Source organism: Anser anser (assembly GCF_964211835.1).
Source record: "Anser anser genome assembly, chromosome: 18".
NCBI classification, from domain to species: domain Eukaryota; kingdom Metazoa; phylum Chordata; class Aves; order Anseriformes; family Anatidae; genus Anser; species Anser anser.
The window spans coordinates 15097464-15115115 of record NC_139739.1 but is presented as its reverse complement, the minus strand read 5'-3'; the positions used below and the strand labels follow the sequence as shown (position 1 = coordinate 15115115).

Below are 17652 nucleotides of genomic sequence, written 5' to 3'. Positions count from 1 at the left end.
TTTCCAACAGCTGCAGCTCACTGTAGGGGTTGAAGTACTAAGGTCCTCTGGACTCGGTAAGTTCTTGTGAAAGGATTAATTTGGTTGGACCTCGGAAGCTCTTTGGTAAACAACTTTTGCAAACTGGAGGGGTCAGGAATATTTATATGCAGTCAGAGGAGCATTTGACTTCTGATTTGCTTCAGCCCTTGGAGTCTATTACTTATTCCTATGACATCTGTGGGTTTTAAAAAACCTGAATAGATCATTTCCAAAGCACAACATGAACCAGAGGGCGTCCCAGAAGGAAAGGAGGTTTGTGGGAAAAAGCAATTGCTTTCCCCTACCAGAATGGTCTAACAGTTCTGGAAAGGAGAATACTGTAACACATGGAAATCCCATTTTTCATTGTGTACTTTTATATTACAGGTGCAGCTCATATGTTTTGCTAGAGCCCTGAGTCAGCTAATAGGCTGAATGGCCCTGACCAACCTTACTCGGGGTCTTCACCCAAACCATGGGCCCAGAAACTCTGTTTCAGCTCAGCCTGGTGCTTTCAGACCCTACCTGAGATATGCTGGAGGAGGGCTGGTCTCCAGCTCAGCCATAATCATGTCTCAGCCTGGCTGTGTAGCCCTGCTCCTCTGGAGCTCAACAGCAGGCAGATTTCCTGGCTTGACCTTGGACCTACCTCATCGTTATGGACCTGCCTGGTGATCACTCGTCCTGGTCCTGACCAGTGGATTTAATTCCTGGCTTGAGCTTAGTGTTGTCTCATTGCTATGGTATTGCCTTATGATGTGGACTCTTGGCTGGACACCTGACACCATCACATGGTCTTTTCTTCCTCGCTTAGTACAGGCTGTGGCTGGTGGGTTCCCTGAAAACCAGTGGATCTCCCTCAGCCCCTGTCTTGCCTTCACTGAGGGAGCAGCCCTGCTCTTGCTGCTCTCTGACACATCTCAACAAATTGTAAACTTTACAGACACCAGCTGTATGACAAGGACCAGCAGGACAAAAGGGAACCCAGGTGGCCTGAAGCTTTTTTAAGGTATGACCCCAGCCTCCTCCAGAGTCACTCCATTTTGCTGCTTGCAAAACCTTTGTGGGGCTGGAACAATGCGTATATGTATAAGGGGTGTCCATTCAAGCTTTATACTTTCCAGGCCCTTTCTGGTTTGCTTGAAAAAAAAATGAGAAGAAGGGTGGGTCCCAAACCATGTATCAAAAACTGGAAAGAAAGCATGTGCTGTACGCAGGCGTTGTCATAGCAAAGCTGAGTGACACATAATAATGATGAATTCAGAAACTTTCACCTTGATTTCCCTGCCTATTTGAGCTTTGAAGTGAGCCTCTAATATTATGTTAGCAGTTTATTGTGTGTGCTTCATTAAAAATACATCACAGACTTTCTGAGCTAGAAGGGACGCAAATTAGGTCATCTAGTCCACCCCCCTGCTGTTCTGCCCGGACTCTGATCTTGCTAATGACTTCAACCCAGCCCTGACAGGTACTCGTCTGGCTGCCAATTGAAGCTCTCAGCTGACAGAGGGGAACTAGGCTCAATGCGAGATGATTTCACTTTTAAAAAAGTTTCTGTCTTCTTGTTAAATGGGGTTTTATTTCGCGTTCCAGTCCCCCTGCCTGGCCAGTGCTTGAGCTGTGAGGAGGCCAGCTTTGTCTCTTCTGATGCCATGCAGTTCCCCTTGTTCTTTGAGTTGGGCAGCTTCAGCAGCTGTGCCACCACTGTGAAGCAATGCAGGTGTAGGCAGGTGTGACACAGGAGCTGCTCACCAGTGGGAGGTTTTCTTGACTGCATCTGTTCTGCTGAGGACACTTTAGTGGCAAGAAAATGTGCAGAACAGGCAGGGTAGCTCCAGGACCCCTACTGCAGTAGCCTGTCCTCGTGGTCTGTCCACAGCCCTTTCCCAGCTTTAGCTTTTCTCCATGCCTGTCTCCTGGTCACTCCCCTGGGGCAGTGTCACAAGCACAAGTGTAAGCCTCAGTACTATGGAGGGAATAAGAATATATTTTTATTGAGTTCTGCAAAGTAGAAATGTGGAGTTTGCCTCTTTGTGAGCCCCAGTTCCAGGACACGAGGCTCTTGAGATTTGGTAAGTTCTCAGCATCACACTGCTGGCTTCCAGGCTGTGCAGCTGATTGCTGTGACTGAGCCCCATGCAGCCCTTTGTCTTCCTGCCAAGGGAAGACTCAATAAAGCTGAACTAAATGCTCAACAGTGGTAGCTAGCGTGGACAACCAGGGAGACTGGCCCCCATGTGAACTGAAGAACAAGCTCACCCGGTGCTACAGGCATGTGCATGGCAGAGCAATAGGATCCATCAACTGCCTGAGTCTTCTTTGGGCAGCCTGGGAGCTGCGTGTGTACTTCTGCACAAGTGAGACAGACTGGAGCTCCTGGGTCCGCCTTGGAGTTGGTGTGTGCCAGCTCTCAGTATCCTGGGAGCTCCATCTGAGATGTGTCCTGATGAGGAATGGGCAGAGTGTGACCCAGCACTTGCTGCTTCTGGAGCTAGGGGTTTGGCAAGGGTCAGCATGATGCTGGCAGATTCAGGGGAGACATAGCATGAAGGCATGGGAGGAACCAGGTATATTTTTGCCCTGAAAGACCATCATGACACAGTGTTGTGTGCTCTGGTCTACAAGTATGGTCTCAGGTCATGGGAAGTTCTGAGCACAAGTGTCACTTGGGAGCATGGGGACCCTCCACTCACCCCGTGTGCACCAGGAACTGGAAATTCTAAGTGTCTTGAGCTGGTCTCTAAAGTCTTCCCTGGACTTTAAGGCAGAAGATAGTGATTCCAGTCTGAAGATTCTCCTGGGGTTTTCTCAAGCTCTGTGCCTCCTCCAGAGGACGGAGAGCATAGCCCTTCGTCAGCTGTAATGACTGTCTGTTTTGAGTCAGGGCCACAGGCTCTGGGCTTTGCACTGCTTGGCAGAGTGCTGTGCTGAGCAGTCTAGATGACCTAGAAAAACCTCTTAATGTGTTGTTCATTTTGAAAGGGGCAATGGTCTTATCTAATCACAAACCACATCCTTCAGCACCAGAGCCACTGCAGCCAAGTTAACTCAATCAGTAAATCACCATGCTGAGCTATTTAGAGACAGTTTTTAATGGCTGTAGCAACAGGAGGATAATAATAATAATAATATAGAAACAAAATGCACTAATATGCTGTGATGGGATAACTGGCATCCCTCCCCACCCTGCAGGGCCTTTGCAAAGCAGTGCTGCTCTGTGGGGCTTTCTCCTTTCAACTGAGCACTCTTCCTAGAGCTCCTTTTTCCCTGGAACTCCTTGTTTGTCATCTCTGCAGCCTCAGGGAAACTCACACATTTCAAAAGCATGTGAGTTTGAGAGGGCGTGTGTGTCTTTCTTTTTTTGCTTTACCCAACAATCTTATTTTAAGTTCGTCCTCCCCCTCTTCCCTCCTCCAGGTCTGTTTTGCCTTGTGTTAGCCCATTTGGGATCCGCACTTGGAGGTGATGGCTCCTGCCTGGGGGGCTGCAGGGACATGCAGACCGGGCTGCTCCTGCCCTGGGACCAAGTACCTGCAGAAGCAGAGCCCTACTGCTTTATAGGCTATAGAAGGTTCAGCAGGGAAGGGGCCAGTCCCAGGAAGAGCGCTTGCATCCTGAGACCCAGGACCATGCTGCTGTGCAGGCAGGCTGTTACTTTAGGACTTCAGGGAGCTTTCCCATCCTTTGCCCTCACCTGCAATGGGAAAGATAAGCAAAGCATAGAGGTCAACAGAGTCACTAGTCCCCTGTGTCACAAGAATTATGGAGAATGGTAGAGCTCCTCTGAAGTACTTATCTTCCACAGGCCTCACCTTCTCTAGGAAGGGCTCAGCATATTATTGCTGATGGGAGAAATGGAGGCTCTGAGTGGGGAAAATGTCCCAGGTGGCCTTAACAGGTGATGGTAGGAATGGGTTTTGGACTGTCAGGGCCCAATGAAGAAATATGAAGAGAATTTAAATTCTTACCTGAGCAACAATCAGCATCATCCCTAAGTAAGGCTGAAAGCTGTTTTTCACTTATATATTGTTTGCTCTTTTGCATTTAGTCTCATGTTTCAGCAACAGTGGACTTTGGCAGGTCGGAGTCAATTTTGGCCTTGCCCCTGTCTCCATACACATTATGGGCAGCGGTAGCTCACTGGCCTGGCTTTGCAGAGTGACCTTGGAGTAAAGCGATGCTATAGAGTTGGGAACACCAGGGCTGCATCCCCATGCAGTCTTGCCATGAAATCCTTGTGAGCATGATCCCTGACGTCCTTTGGATGATGAACTAAATGATCTCATGGTTTTCTCACAAGGTTTCACCTTGCTCAGCCTGGGGTACAATGACTGCTGTCTTCTTTCTACAGGCATTGTTTAATGTGTGGCCTGTTTTACCTTGCTCTGAATATAGCACTATAAATGGCCTGGTGCTTATTGCTATGGTACCTGAGTGCTTCCCAGCTGGTTCTAAACATTTCCAGGACCTTTGTAAAATAGGGAAATTGTTTTAACACTGTTGTAGGCAGTGCTCTCCAGGTGCTTGCAGAGCAGGGCATTTGGAGAGCAGAATGTGGTGCTGCTTCCTTCTCATCAGGTCAAAACACACATGGGATTTGGCTTACCAAAAAAGAAAGCTGCCAGAAAGTTGCTCCCCTTTAACAAACAGAACTTATTTGTTTTGGTTGCTTTGAGGATGCCAAAAAGGTAAAAATATATATTTTTAAATGTTACTTTTCCTTTCTGTTTAGCTTTCATTGCCCAGCATTGCCCATACACCTTTACTGAGAGAGGTATAAAATATATCCTTGAGGGATTAAGAGGTCTAAAGAAGGAAAAGTTTGGACCCAAGACAAATGTCAGTGTTTTTCCTTAAACAAACAAAAAAACAAACAACTTCAGTCAGACTGAAAAGAAGAAAACTGTGTGGTGTGTTCAACAAAAAGTCTGTTAAACTGATTCTATTTTTCTATTTCAGGTTTCTACAGTGGAAGGAAAAGCTTGGAAAATAGCAACCTGAACTTAGGCACTGGTCCCTGAGCAAGTCAGGCAGTGGCTATCTCCTCCCATCAGGCCATCCCTGGGAGCTCTGCCAAGGATGAGGAATGCAGGTTTGACTCCCTCCTTGATGGAGGTTTGTGCAATTGCCCCTCAGTAGAGCAATCTCACCCGTGGCCAACCAGGGAAGAGGAAGAAAGGTACCATTAAGTGCCCAATTTTCCTTCTCATTCTGTGTTGTTTTGTTGTGTTTGTTGTGCTGAAAGCCCTCCCAGATGGATCTTGCTGTCCCTAGGCTACAGCACCAAAACATTTTTCCCCATGAAAATGTGCTGATACACTTTGCTGCAGGTGATGGTCTCTGGGAGATCACTCAGACTGGGAAGTGCTGCAGGACCTTGCCCCACTATTCCTTTTATAAGTGAGTGGCTGCAGTCCGTCCACAGGGTGCAAGCATGGATCTGGCACCCTTGTCCCATAGTGATGCCATATCCCACATTGACTCCCTGGTTCTGAGGTGCTGTTTTATTCTTCTGCACTTGGACACCACACCTCTACCTTCAGCATTTTCAGAGCCACCATTTTCTGATGCATGCCTGTTCCTTGAAGCTGAGCAAACTCTTTTCCCTGCAATGTCACTCCTCGGAGCAGATTGGAAAGCTTGGCACTCCAACATCAGTCTTGAGGATTTGAGTCACAAGAAGGCTAAACTCAATGATTACCAAAACATCTCAATGACTTTTACAAGCTTCTATTTTTTCAGCTTAAGAGTATGGATTTTTCAAGGCTGGAGATGTGTATCAAAAACAGCCTGGGTGCCTCATGCTTGAAATCAATGGCTTTTTGATCAAGATGGAGCTGAGTCAAATAGTCTCCCCCGAAAAATGGCTTTTTGCCCAAAATGCCTGTGTATGTCTGTATCTGTGCAGATATCAGTTTGCTTTCCTTTTCCTTAAGTGTTCACTGAAAACATTGAAACAGGAACATGTTCCACAGCATGCTAGCTTTCACACACACAGACACACAGACACACAGACACACACAAGCCAACAGTTTTTAAAAACTGTAAATTTCAGTGGAAAAGTGAAATTACTGGGTGGTTTCCTTTTCCAGTGCTAAGGGGAAGTTTTGTGAAGAGTTGATTTTTTCCAGCAAAGAAGTGTGAGCTGTGCTATTTTGCAAGCAGCTGTAGCATGAGCTCATATAGGCAAAATAGAAATGTAGCCTGTGCACCGGGGGCGAGAGGCATCTGGTAAAGAAGAGCAGATTGTTACACCAGTAGAACACATTAAGATTCAACAAGTGAAAACTGACATTCTTGAGAAAGGAGCATGGAGTGAGAGGATCAGGTTAATTAGCCTCCCAAAAGAATTAGAGGCCACAAGCTCAGCAGAACTTTGTAGAGGAATTAATTAAAGGTTTGTTTGTAGCTGAGCTTGACGATAAAATAAAAAAGTAAACAAAAAATCCCCACTGCAAGTGCCTATTGCATTCTGACAAACAGAGCTGTTCCTGGGCTGCTGCCAGGCACTCACACAGCCCAGTGTTTACACCTTTAAAGAGTCAGTGGACAAGAGGGAGAATTAATTATGAGACCAACCTGCAGAGCTGCTGCTCCCCTCCATCCTGGTGGGTGGGCAAGGATGGCAAGAACTGGTGGACTCCCTCTCAAGTGGAGCTGTGCAGAGGGAGGGGACCAGGCAGGGCACTATAGGGCTGGAGGCATCACTATAGGGCTGGAGGCATCACCTCAGGCCTCACTTGATGCTGCATTGCTCTCAGGTCAGAGCCAGGATGACACGGATGCAGAACAACAGTGAGCCTGCTTATCTGAAAAGCTCTTTTCCCATCTCCTGGTGGATGCCCATAGCATCGCTGGGGTGTGCTGAGGAAAGCAGCCGAATTAGGTCTGCATCTTGCAGACAGGTTGGGTTATTGCTGGAGTTTGCTGAGACTTCCTTCAGAGAAGCAGTGACAGGGAATATGGGAACTTTGCTTTTACAGGGCCAGTCCTCAGGGCAGAGCTAATTCCTCTTTGGACTGATGTTCCTGGAACCTTGAAGTCTGAATTTTCATTCTGTGCTGAAATGGCACCAGGTTCAAGGATCATTGTATATAGCCTGATTAAAACAGGACACACTGACGAAATACCCAGGCTTTATGGCAGTGAAGTCCCTCTCAGCATGCAGCTGACAGATATAGCCCATAAAAGGGTTTTGCAAGTGATCTGACATTATATTCTGTTTTTAAATGTTAGTATTAGGCATTACCTAATCCATGTTAAAGGGGTTGGGAAATGACCACAAGCGACAAAACACAAATCAACACAAAACTGTCACTGAATGGGAACATTCTGTTGGGATCTCAAGGAAGCAGTGAAGCCTTGGTGCTTTTCAACATTTCTATCAATTATCTAAAAATAAATCTAAAATTTGCAGATGGCATCAACTGGCAGAGTTGCATATAGAGATAAGAGCAAGCAGCTTTACAGACTTAGCTAAATTCCTGGGTGAGCAGGACCACTCAATTAAAATGTGTTTTCACACAGGCAGATGAGTGTTTGCTGGTTTGGTGCAGGGCAGACATGAGCTGTCAAAGGCACCAGCTCTGACAGGGACATGTTGGAAACAAGAGGGCTGTCTGTCATTCCCAGGGCGGCAAATTTGGGTAAGCTTGTAGTGGCTTTGGTAGCAGGGGGCCATAGGGGTGGTTTCTATGAGGAGAATCCAGAAGCTGCTCCATGTCAGATAAGGGCCTCGCCACCAGCCAGAGCCAGGCCAATGAGCGGTATTGTTTGTGCCTCTGTGAGAGCAGATTTAAGACAGGGAAAAAAAACCTGCTGGGAAACAACAGCTGGGAGAGAGAGGAGTGAGAAACAGCCTTGCAGGCACCAAGGTCAGTGAAGGAGGGGGAGAGGTGCTCCAGGCACCAGAGCAGAAGTTCCCCTGTGGCCTGGGGTGAGGACCATGGTGAAGCAGGCTGTCCCCCTGCAGCCCATGGAGTCCCACAGTGGAGCAGGGTTCCACGCTGCAGCCCGTGGAGGACCACAGTGGAGAAGGTGGACCTGCACTGATGGAGTCTGCGGCCCATGGAGGACCCCTGCCAGAGCAGGCCCCAGGCTGGAGCTGCAGCCCATGGAGAGGAGCCCACGCAGGAGCAGGAGGTCTGGGGGGAGCTGCTGCCTGTGGGGGACCCGTGCTGGAGCAGTTTGCTCCTGATGGACGGACCCCATGGTATGGACCCATGTTGGAGCAGTTCTTGAAGAGCTGCTGCCTGTGGGCAGCCCACGCAGATCAGTTTGGGAAGGACGGCATCCCATGGGAGGGACCCCATGTGGAACAGGGGAAGAGAGTGACCATGAAGATGTGGCGGAGACAAAGTACTATAGACTGACCACAAGCCCCTTTCCCCCATTCCCCTGCGCCACTCACCACTCAGGGGGAGGAGGTGGAAGACAGCGGATAGGGGAAGGCATTACTGGTGTTACTGGTGGGCAAGCAATGGCCATGTGCTGTGAGTATGTAAGTATCTCTTCTAGATCAGGCATTGCAGCCTCTTGGCCATACCTCTGCTTTGGACAGCCCTGTATTCCCCTTGCAGTTTGGGTTATGCAGACCTCCTTATGTAGGTGTTATAGGGTGACTTAAATATCCCAGACCCTGCAAGATGTCCATGGAGAGGGTACTTGGTGATGGGCTGCACACCTGTGCATGCTCTGGGACAAGCCAGAGGACAGTGTGCAGGGTATCCCCTGCCACATACCTGGTGGGGAACTGTGGTGTAATGACCACACGGACCCAGGGTAAGTTTAAAGATCAATAACTTCAACAACTTCATTGAGGACAGGCTCCCTTCTTATACCATTAGCTCTACAAGCGGTACTTTCCCACTAGTTATTCATTGGTTAACAACTTTGCCTGGCAAGAGCAAACATTTATCCACTTCCATGTTTTAACGGAGAACGGAGTAGTTTGAGACAGTAAGGTGCCTCGTGAATCACCCTTCTTTGTTCCTTCTAACTTGTTTACTTTCCTCATGGCTTCATTGTCAGAAGTCCGATGTTATCACCAACCATGGAGCTTGTCAACCCCCAGGGCGATACTCCCACAGGGGACCACTGGAGAGGGCTTCTACCAGTCTTGGATGCATCAGGATGGGCTCTTGCAGACATTGCACTCAGCCTTATACTGCCACTGGCTCTGGTTCTGGCTTTGATGCACAGTCCCTGCTGTAGGAGCTGGTTGTGTTTTGGCAGGTCCTCATGGGTCAAAAGAGGTGGAAATTTTTCAGATAGAGGTGTTGTTGGTTTTTTTTTAATTAATTAATTTATTATTATTATTATTTCTTCCCAGACATGTATTTGTCTGGGCAGGACCAAAGCGGACACCAGTATGGAGGCAGAGTGGACAACCAGAAGCTGGGAACACTCCAGTGTGACAGCGTAGGTGTATCTGACTCTAGAAATGTCCTTTGGTTTTTTGTGAACCTTCATGGTGAATTGAAATACCAGTTTTTGACCCTGAAATGCTCTCCCACTTCACCTGCTCAACACAACTAAGCTGAGTGAACATAAAAATCAGGTCAGGCATTGTGGTCTTTTAAGTACATAAGGCAACAACTATGTCATGGGTAGCTTTGCCAATAAAAGTATGGCTTTGTATCCAGACCCCTAACATAAAGGTTTTTTTTTTTTTTCTTGTTTATTTGTTTGTTTGTTTTCCCATGGCAGGGAATAACAGGACAATGACCCAACTCCATGGGAGCAGGTCAATACCCAACACACCCAAGCTTGCTGTTACTTTGTTTGGGATGGGCTCAAGGACTGCAACATGCTTCAGCATCATCTCACTGACACCTATCATGGCTGATACATTATTAGCCTTGGAGGCTTTTGTGCAGTCTGTTTTGCCTCAGCTCTCTTGCATTTAGGTCTTTTGATTTTTGCACCTGAGCAAGAACTTCCTGGCCAAAGGTGTGCAACAGGGCACCTGGCCTCCCTGCAATATTGTGGGGGTGTTTTAAACCTGCTTCTACTCCATGGGAGTTATAAATGTCCCATGAGGGACTTATTGTGCCACCAGGCACAACTTGCTTAGCTTTGAGGCTAGAGCTGGATTTTCACACTCTCTGATTAGCACATGAATGGAAAGAACCTGTATTTAGTGCCGCAGACCTAGGTCTTCAGCACAGGCAGGGGCAGATGACTAAATGGAAAGGAAATAGTGCAGGTTCCTCTGAAAGAGAACCTTCAGTAGAAATCTTGTGTTTTACAGGATCTGTGCATGCAGGGCTCAGAGGACATAACCTCCCTCGTGTATGGAGGTGCAGGAGGAAAGGGGTCTTGGCTGCAACCACTGCAATGGAGGTAGCTTAGTAAAATGAGTGCATGACATCTTTTGCAAGCTACTGAGATTAAAAAAAAAAAAAAAACAAACAAATACGATTCTGAGGGCAGAGGAGAAGGTGGAAACGTTCTCACTGAGGTATTGGCACTGGGATGGTTTCAGAGGCAAAGCTTTGCAAGAAGGCTTTTCTCAGTGATCTGTGGAGAACTAATGATACAGCTGAAGAGGGAGATGAAACGTTTTATTGCTCCTGAGATCTGAAGAAAGATAAACAGATGTAAACATCTCAAATGCCTACAATAGCAGGATTTTTTTTCTGAAGGTGATGAAGAGAAACAAATCTTAACAACAGAATTGAAGCTGATTGGAGGTGAGACAGCAGCCCCAAGCCTCCTGAGATAGGGGGATTTATTTAGAAGACGACCACAGGCAAATATGCTTTTTTTTTTTTTTTTTCTCTTGCTTTTTGATGAGGAATATTGCTGGAGTCAGCTCAAGGAGGGAGGAAAGGAAGCTTTGATCCTGCTTTTGTGGAGCAAGAAAAGCAGCTTTGAATTCTGGCAGAAACCAAGTCCCAGGGGGGACTTTGTGTGCAGTGTTCACACTGGTGTAGAGGCCCCTGTTCAGAAAATGGAGATTATTTACCTGTCCAGAGACGGTAACTATACCCTCTCACATTCCACAGCTGAAATATCTGTGCATGAACAATGGAGCACTGCTGGCCTCACAGTTATCCTGCTGACAATCTGAGGAGTTAAAGGCAGCTACCCAAACCTGAACTGGCCTCTGCAGAGGTACCCAGAGAATCAGGAACTTCCAGAGGACAAGGTGTATGGACCTTCTTAGTACCTATTTTAAGATAAAAAGTACTGCTTTCAGGCAGTGTGTCAAAGTGAGCATAGAGGAACTCAAGGTCAAACTGCAAATACCGTCAGGTGTTGTAAGAACCAACGCTTCCTCCAGTTTTGCTTCTAGGGCTTTACAGCAAAACCATTGTCCAGATAAAGTCCTCATTTTGGCATGGGACAGATCCATGGCAGGAGCTGTTAAACCTATATCTACTGACCATGTCAAGAAAAGCAGTGAGATCAGCAAATGTCTAAGATGAAAGTATTTTCTGCATTGAAGTGGGTCATTAAATATGCTTCTCCCAAGAAAATTGCCATTGTAATATTTAAATAATTACATTCGATTTGTTAGAGGACAGGAAAGATCTATATCCAGAGCCATAGCAATGTGGTAAAAACAATATGTGGGGATTTGACTAGGTTTGGCATATACTCAGAAGCAAGAGTGTTTGTTTAGATGGTAATAATTGGAATAGCATGAAAAATTCCAAAAATATGTAAATTTTTGTTGTTATTTTTCTTTTGATTTATATATATATATGTTTCAGGAAAGAGTTTTGCTATGAAGGAAATTGCTCTTCAAGGACTGGCACTAATTTTCAATTATTTATTCATTTTCCACTTTTATAAAGCAAAATATTTGAGAAGCAGAAATTCTTTACAAGATTTTGGACGTGCACTGTGTTGAGAGTGTGGATTTTTCCTCTCTTCAGTCACTGAAAAGCCAGTGAGAATGGAGAAAACTCAGCTTCTGCCCAGTGGATATTGGCTTCCAGTTCATGGTAGTTGAAAAAATAGTGTTTTTTCCAAGAGTGGCTTTCTCTCCAAAACCCCAAAGAAGAAGTAGCAGAAGAAAAGAAGAAGAAGAAGGAGAACAAGAACAAGAAGAACTAGAAGAACAAGAAGAACAAGAAACAAATACAAAATCAAAACCAAAATCTTTGCCTGTTAAAATAAGATCTCTTCCACCTGCCCAAGGTTTTCTTGCTCTTTCTGAGCTGGACAAAGATGTAATGAGAGGAAAAATCACAAACTGTGTGGAGAATCAGAATCTTCCCATGATAGTAATTCTAAAGAGATTTCTTTTTCTTTTTTCTTTTTCCTGAAAATACAGTAATTGAGAAAACAATCAGACACTTAGTTTTCTTAGCAGTTTTAATGTAATTATTTTGCTGAGCCATTTTGGAAGATTTTCTCAGACGGGTAATGGAGACGAACCAAGTTAAATTTATTCCCAGTACCTGTACAACATGGCAAAGATCTGTACGTTCCCTAATTGCTATGGCAGTCTTTCTTTTTAGTACAAGCCTGCTGTAGCACAGTAGCTTTCATCATGAAAATACATTTCACTCCCCCTGTGAAGCAGAGCCAGCCATGTGCAGCTCCATACATTCACCACTTGGGTCCTCCAGCATCTGAGCCAGCTGGGCTGAACCACCAACTTCTGCTTCCTCATCTTCCCAGAATGCCAATGTGTACCAAATCCAATACTGGATGCATATTGTGGTTTGAAGGTGTGAGAAGAGAAGGAAGCGTGTAAGTGCAGGAAGCCCAAGGAGCACAGCTTCAGGGATGCTCTGCACTCACTCCAGGCTGACACTCTCTCTTCTCTCCATACTCAGCTCTTCCACATGCAATCTGATGCATTTCTCAGTTCTCCTCCAACTGGCCTTTCTGCCAGGACCTGCTATGTCCCCAGGCTGCCCATCCCCAAGGTCTTGTCCCTCAAAGCGCTTGGCTTCGCATTTGGCTACTGGCTTTGTTCTCCTTTCATCTTCTCTTCATCATTTACAGTTCTCATTTGTAGCCAGCCAGCACTTCCAGCCTGACAATTAACGGCTGCAATTAAGAGTTGCAGAGGTAGGTGTTTCCCCTCCAAAGGGAGCTGATGTTTTCCATGCTGAACATGAGAGAGATTCCCACTGAGGGAGCTAATTTGTGCTGCTAAATCAATGTAGCTGAATATTGTCCTTGTTGTAATCTAGCCAGCTATATTTGGGTAGAAGTCTAAAAAGTTGCACAGCATTAAAAAGTCAGCATGTTTACCTATTTACTGACATCCCAGATTCCTGTCAGATATGAAGGGATGTGAATTTTAGGTGATTGGAGCACAGTCTCTACTTTTCAGAGCTCCTAAGTGGTTCAGAAAATCAAGTAAACAATGAGGAAGGACAGTAGTTACCTAGTAAAGGATTTTTTAAGGTAAGGATTGTTAGCTGAAAGGTAAGGATATTAGGGTTGTCCACAGAATACAGCCATAGATGTAACAGTACCAAGTAGATAGTACATTAAAATGCTTCTGTTGAACTCCCAAATCTTTTAGTGAATGATGAAATGGTAGAAGCTGGGAAATAATGGGAAAAGATTATCTGGACCTGGATGGAAAAAAATATCTGCAAAAATCGAAACAAACTCCCAATGACACAATGTATTTTCCCCGATTTTTAACTCCTGAATTCATAAACGCCACTGGTGTCCTATAATGGCATTTTATGCTTTGTGCAGTGAATGCCAGTATGAAATTAAGGGTGAGAATACTTATTTTACAAATATGACTGTGTCTCAGCATCTTTAGGGAAAAATATGTTTAGATGGTTCTGCTTGTTGCTAAAAGTGATCTAATGTTGTAAGTGAAACAAGAAAAGCCTCCAACAATGTCTGTCTGGTGATGAGAAATGATTAATGTAATACCTGCTGGAATAGCTTTGTAGGCATCCCCAGGACAGTTGGATGGATTGTACACGACACAGAGATCTAGCAGTGTGCAAATAAAACAATGAAGAAATAAGGAAATGTTATTGATAGAGATTATTTCTCCTTTTACTTGATCATAACAGTTTTATATCTGTGTAAAAATGAATTCATGTTTGTAATGTGGTCTCTGGGAGTTGTATTTATTCTGTTTATTGGTATCAGGAACTTATTATTTTGCATAAATTATTCATGTGAATTAAACGTGCTTGTGATACTCACATTATTTGTGTTTGGAGAGTTGGGTAGAAGGAAGCCACCAAAATACCTTTTTTTTTTTTCTGAGAAAGTGATTGGAAATCATGAGGCATGAGAAAATCCCAGCACGAATATCATCACCCTGTGCACCCTGCACACCACAAAATGCTCCTGGCCATTTAAACAACGGGGGTGTAGAGCCTCCATGGGCTTGGACCTGATGGACCTCCATGGTTCTCTGTGGTGGCACAGCAAGGGCCCTCAAAGTGTCACATCCACAACCATGTAGGGAAGAATGGCTTTCCAGTATTTTTTTCACTCTCTCAGAGTAGTTTACCTGACTGAGTCATGGTATTGTCATGTATGGCAATGGCAAATGTCTTGTCCATGTCAAAAATACAACGCATGCCACTTCCCCAGCCAGAACTGCTTTTAACTTACAATGGGTGGTATATACCTTGGTTTCACCTGATTCATTCTCAAAAGAACTATTAACTACTCTTCATCTTATTATCTTCTATGTGATTACAGGTGTTTTCTTGGCTTATTCCCTCCCCCCCTCCTTTTTTTTTTCTTTTTTTTTTCTTTTTTCCCCAGGGATTGAAATTAAGATGAACGGCTCTGGTAGCCTGGATCTAATATTTATTTCATATTTAAAACACTATCTTCAATATTGCCCTCTCTGTCAGAATCTCAGAAAACTATTGCTGATTGTGAGATGGTTTCACCTGGATCTTGAAGGCTAAAATGTATCACTATCAATGGAACTGAACATTAGCCAGCTTATCTGATTATTTGCCAACCTATTATTTCCATGATCCGACCAGGAATCCAAGCATTTCCTAGGGGAACCAACCTCCCCACCGTGGCAGTCCTTTCCAGTGAAAACTCACACCTAACAAAATCCTCAGCACTGTGAGAGCTTCTCACCTTGATGAGCAGCAGAATCTTTCCTTAGTCCTCTCTTAACTTCTGTGGGAATTAATACTTAGTTGCTCTTTTTTTTTTTTTCCAACAAAAATGTCTTGTTTCATGCCCTGAACCTTCTAATTTTTCTTCCTTCCTTCTGCCTTTCTTTTATGTTCACATTTAATGGGAAGATTTAGAAACTGAGGTCTGGCCAGAGTGTAAACGTTTCGCGTGCAGAGCGTGCCGTCTCTTTTCTGGGCAGTAAGGCCTGCTTCCCAGGGTAAAGAGGATGTTTCCCCTCTCCCCTGACAAAGTACGAAGTTCATCTCACGGCCTTTGAACTTGGAGAATGTTGTGCAAATACAGTATTTAGGTGAAGATTTAACATCTTGCTGGAGTATCTGTTCTTCTGTAGCCATAAAACAAGGGCCGGAAGGCTAATGCTCTGCGATCAGCAGGGAATGGGAGCAGATCAACATAACAGTCCCCTCTGGTTATGAGTTTGTAACTGGGAAGTACAACTGCTTCATTCAGTGGTCTCCACTGGCAAACCCCAGGCAGGAGGAGCCCGTAAGGTGGGTAATAAACCTCTGTGATTTTTCATATAGCTGCTGCTTGACCCATGGTTCACCTATCAGGGGCAAGTCGTGCTTGGCCTTGGCTATGGGGCTTTCTGCAAACCAATTAGCCTCTGCTTCCCTCTGCAGGAAGTATTTTTCTAAAAAGCCTATTTCTTTCTTGATGGGATTGAGTTTTGTTTAAAATACTATTCAAGTGCAGTACTAATGCCAAGAGATTGATTTAGCAGTGATGTTGCTGAGGTGGATCCCGTGCAGCTGAAAAGAGCAGTGCTGCCCTGCTGCTGCACCTTTTGAGGTAGGTGCTTGTATTTTTCCCAGGACTGGTGTTTCTGCACAAGCCAGGTAGTGCCTGTATTGTTCCCTTTTTGCAGGTGGTAATTCAAAAGACCTGGCTGACATGCACTTTTTTAGAGAGTTCTTGGAATTGCTGGGGTATTTTTCTGTCCACCTAAGCCATGTGTCTGTCCCATTGTGGCTGGGCCTTCATTAATCATTCCTCAATGGCGATGCACTCAGCAAACTACAAAATGTTGTTGCTGGGCAGCCAGTCTTGCTATTGCATTCAGAGCAAAACTAGAAATTCCTTTGGTGCATTTTTCTCCAGCTGGTGGATGTTTTCTGTACAGTATCCAAATCTCACACCTGCACAGCAGGGTGGTAAACACAACAGACCTGTCCACCCTGGTTTGGGTGAAGAACAGAGGAAGCCTACATGGAGGCTCTGATGGCTTTATTACAGAAAGAAAGGAGTGTCCTATGAGCATCTCAGGCACCAGATTGCAGCACCGAGGGCTGGGTGTAAATTCTTAGCTGTCAATAGTAGTGTGGCGCTGTCATCTTCCAGAAGCCTGGGAAGCAGCTAGTAAACTGGCCAGGTTCTTTGTGACTTGACAAGGGAAGACTCAAGAGCTCAGACAAAACCTACACTTCACTGAGAACAGAAAACGTAAGGGCAGCAGAGGAAAACACTATTATATAGTAACCAGAAGCTCCTTTCTCAAAGCACACAGGAATCAAAGTCTTCCTCTCATCTTGATGAGGAAGCTGGTAAAGCAGTCACTTGCTTCCCCCATGGTGTGGTGACATCCCAGATGGCTCATGGATGATGAGGTTTTGTCCATAACAGGTATCAAAGCTCCACCAAGGCTACCCACCCATCAGAGTGAGCTCCCTACCACCCTCTGCCCACTGCCTTGAAGCATGGAAGACTGACCCTGAAAATGCTGTACGAACTGTAATTGATGATTACATTAGAGATTTTAGAAGTGCTGGACTTGTAGTTAGAACCACAAAAGAATCAGGTACATTGCAGCTGGGCCTTGTGGTTTAAACATCAGAAGCACTGGATATTGCATAGAAATCCAGAGCCCTGTGGACCAAGGCTTGGGTTGTTCCGCAGTGTCCAAAACAGCAGCATTGTTAGCTAGCATCCTGGGATGGCATTCTAGGACTGAAATTTAGTATGTGTGCACCTGCATTACACCCAGAGGCATGTCCCATGTTTCTTTGGTTGTTACCTCAGGGGACCCTAATTCTTTGGTTGGTTTTAAGAAGGAGGAAATGCTAAGCCCAAAGTTCACATTTCAAGCAGAAATAGGAAGATTGGGAGACCTTGTGGTGTGGGAGGTCAGGCTGGCCTGTATGGATATTCTTCTCTTGCTCCAAATCCCAATATTCCCTGCTCCCAGGGTGCAGCCTGCTGTGAAGTACCATCACTCCACAGGTAATGAGGGATTAGCTCCCGATCCCAGATATAAAAGTCAAGGACAAAAGGAAGGCAGAAATGCCGTCTCAGCCTTGCAGTTCTACTGCAGACAGCTGTGCAATTCCCCTCCTCTGAGAGGTAATTTGCTTCCACAGGTTGTCTCTGTCCCTGGAGAATGAAATTGCACCAAAGGGACATAATGGAAACCACAATAGAAATCACCCCAAGAACGACCAGACAACAAGAAAATACAGTTCCCTAGCATCTTGCCTGGCCTATATGTCCTTGGTCATTGCTTTGCAGGTGATAGGTGGG

General features: G+C 45.4%; 1 long non-coding RNA gene across 1 annotated transcript; it reads left to right on the top strand.

The window, feature by feature from the left end:
• The first annotated feature begins 740 nt into the window (after positions 1 to 740).
• Positions 741 to 12050, top strand: LOC310883406. Its single transcript, XR_014573514.1, has 3 exons — positions 741 to 1030; positions 4981 to 5200; positions 11031 to 12050. It is a non-coding gene; the product is annotated as an uncharacterized lncRNA (long non-coding RNA).
• Positions 12051 to 17652: the final 5602 nt, after the last annotated feature.